Below are 3594 nucleotides of genomic sequence, written 5' to 3'. Positions count from 1 at the left end.
TTTCCATGTGTTCCTTTTATTAGCAATAATGACCTCAGTACAGGGCATTTCCTGGGAATTAATGGCCAGTTGGGGTTAATGGCCCTTGGCTACGTATTGAGATATCTACTCCTCCAACTGGTCATTAATCGCTACGACATGCCCTGTGCCTCTAACACGATAAGTTAAGAAGATTGATGTTTTGGTTTTCAATGAACAGTAGTCATACTGTTCCTTGTAACCCAACTCTTAATATTCTTAAATAAGTTAAAAATCAAAGCATTGCTTTCCTTGTTACTATGACATTCTGATAAGTACCTACACGTGCTGAAACATATACTAAGAGTGAGAGACAAAATAGAACAAAAATCTCAAACCGGCTGGAACTTTTTTTAACTTTAAATATTTTTCAACTATAAAACATTCACTCTCTAAAACCTACTGCTCCTGATTCTTTGTTTTTCTTCTCAACAATCCTTTGAATTCAATAATCTTTTAATTGAGATAATTTATGAGTTAGATGTATTGCCAACAACCTCTCCACTAATCTATTGATAGTTTGCTATCTTCCTGTGCATGTTTGTGCGCATGTGTGTCTGTGTGTGTTTTGTGTATTAACAAGTGTGTGTGTCCTGCATCTGAAAGGAATTATAGAGAGAAGTAGGTGTGATTTAACCTAAAGTGGGTGGATTTAGTGAATTGCATAGGTTATACTGCATGCTACTGTCTGTAACAAGCTCGACCTGGAGCCAATTAACTGCATGTAATCTATTCCAGATGTTCACTGGGACAAACAGCACTCTTGGGGATCTTCAGATGTGGAGCCAATAGGGAGTGTTCTGATTATGAGAGATTTTTACACTGTTCCACTAAATCAGAAATCCAAATGCATAATCTAACACTCAAGAAGGCCTTGTGCCATTTCCCAAAGGAATATAGAGTCCAGAACTTACTAGATGGATGGTAACATGTCAAAAATATTATTTGAGGAGCAAGGGATATAAAATTTTATATGTGAACTTCATTGGCAAACCTATTTATTTATAACCATTTGTTTCAAAAGGCATTAAGGCAAGATAATGTATAATCATAGTGAAAAAGTAGATTCTCTACATAGAACAAGAATTAAAATACACAATAAGTCTTCACTCATAAAACCTTGAACATTTAGATTTAGGATTCTTTCTAGAGTGCATGTGTGTTTGTGTGTGTGTGTGCGCGCATGCATGTGTGCGTGCACATATGTGTGTGTGGTGGGGGGGGTTTGGGGAAAGGATGAAAATAACCTTTGGTTTTTTAATTTATAAAGAACTACTTGTTCTTCATAACTTTGTGGTGCACATAGATTCACCTGAGAATTTTTTTAAACTCAAGATTCAAGGAGATATGACTATATTCAAATTAAAAATACTAATATCTGTATAAACTCATTTTGGCCTAATTATAGCTCATAGTTTTGAATTATTGTTTGATTAGATCGTTTTCCTATTGGATATACAAGACAATTATCAGTAACATTACTTCATGGCATAAATATGGACAAGAAACCAAATAGAAATTCTAGAAGAAACTTGAGAGCCAGAGTAAATATAGGCAAACAAAGAGAAGCTATATATCCCACTGATTGAGTGCAGTGATATCAAAGCAGAATGCAAGTGGTATGTATGAAGGTCCAGCAGGATAGAGCATGGAATGCTAAAACTTTCATATACATTTATCTTATCTCATCCTTTCTAAATATTTCTTTATATGTGTTCTAACATACCTAATATCTTACTACTTTGTACAGTTAGGGGTATGCAATCACTGCTCAAGTGTACAGCACAATTACCAATGAGTAGGATTTATAGGGCAGCAATTTTTGGTTGGAAAATTTTAACTGTCCATTAATGGACTTCATTGCTTTCATATGTCATGAATTCCTCATCAATTGACATATTCCCATGGAGCGTGGAATATCATCTGATTTTTCAGATATCTTAAGGAAGACATATTTAATTAAATGTTAATCTATTTCCTAACATCTTTAAAATAATAGCCAGCGATATTTCACTACATACCAAACTAAATATGAACATCATCAGTAATCAGTTGTCAGTAACTCTTTGTCAGTAAAAATAAATCACACTAGTTACATTTTTATTTTGCAGTGGTCTAAACACAACATTTACATTCCTAAAATACATGGAAAGTATATCATTGTGTAAATACCTGCTCAGCAAAACATTACTGTTACATATTGTTTGAGTTTGCATGCCTTATAGCCTTGTACTTATAGCCAGATAAAATTCTGCAGGATCTCTGATGAATCTATATCAATAGAAAATAATGTAATAGAGAGATTTCAGAAGATACATGTGTAATCTATTAGATTTAATATTGTGGATCGCATTTTTTCCTGAACATAAGAGTAACAACAAAACAATACTTAATGTTGTAAAGAGGACCTAAAGAAACCAAGTCTCCAAGGGCCAAACTGCTCAAATAGTTGACATTTACAAAATAATAATAATAATAAATCACTGTAAATAATTTTATTGCTACTCAGTCTCCTTATCCTAAATATCATATCAATTTGCTACTCCAAGTAGAGCACTGATAGCTACCAATTTGTAGATCAGAGAAAGTACCAATAATATAATTATAGTTGGTCTCTCTCTAAATTTAATTAATGCGCAATTCAAAGATTCAGTATTTTTCCTTTCAAATTCTCACACTCTAGAAAGCATTTTAACTCATGCACCTTTTCGTGACCAAGACAAATCTTATTCCTCACCCTTTGGCATCCTTATATGCTTTTTGAGAATTATAGAATTTTTTAGACATCATATGGAAACATTTATGGAATTATAGAAATTTGTCAAATTTTAAGGTTTGCCTTTTGTATTCAAAGTAGAAATGCATATTAAGGTGATTGCTTTTTGAAATGTAACACCCTCCACCTCAAATATTCTGATATGTGCCCCCTACTGTTTAAAGAGTTGTTTTTGTTTGTTTGCTTATAAGTACAAAATTGAATGAAGCAGATTAGAAATTACTGTAATTAAGAAGAAAAAACAAAGTTAAATTTGTCAAAAGTTAAAATTTAAAACCCAGTTTCTGGGATGCATGCCTTGCAAAAGTTTAGTTGCTACATGTGGACAATATCGTCCCCATATCGGACAATGAGATACAGAGCACTGTCCCCCCTGCAAATGTTTTATCAGTGCCAGAGGGAGACTGGAAAGAGCCCATAGTCATGGCAACTTTGTTGAGAGCCCTTCTCCATCACCAAACACATTCCCTGGACAATGTGGAGCCCATGGCATGCATTTCACCTGTCTCTCCCCGCATGGGACATTCCTCACCTATATTGCATTGCAGAAAGAGTTCTGTGCTTATGGTCACCTGACCTTGTGTTTGATCCTGGCAAAGGGACCTTAGCAAGTGATGTACTTTCTCTTTGCCTCAGTTTCCTCATCTGCCAAGATCAAAACCATTGAGTGCAAAAAGAAAAAAAAAAAGGAAAAAGAAAAGAAATGCTAATGGATTGGAATAATTGCCTATGAAGCATTTTGAATCAAGACGAAAACCATTACTATACATCATTATCACTAGAAATATACACAACAATCA

Source organism: Pteropus vampyrus, unplaced genomic scaffold (genome assembly GCF_000151845.1).
Source record: "Pteropus vampyrus isolate Shadow unplaced genomic scaffold, Pvam_2.0 Scaffold4, whole genome shotgun sequence".
In the NCBI taxonomy this organism is placed as follows: domain Eukaryota; kingdom Metazoa; phylum Chordata; class Mammalia; order Chiroptera; family Pteropodidae; genus Pteropus; species Pteropus vampyrus.
This window is presented reverse-complemented; position numbering follows the sequence as displayed.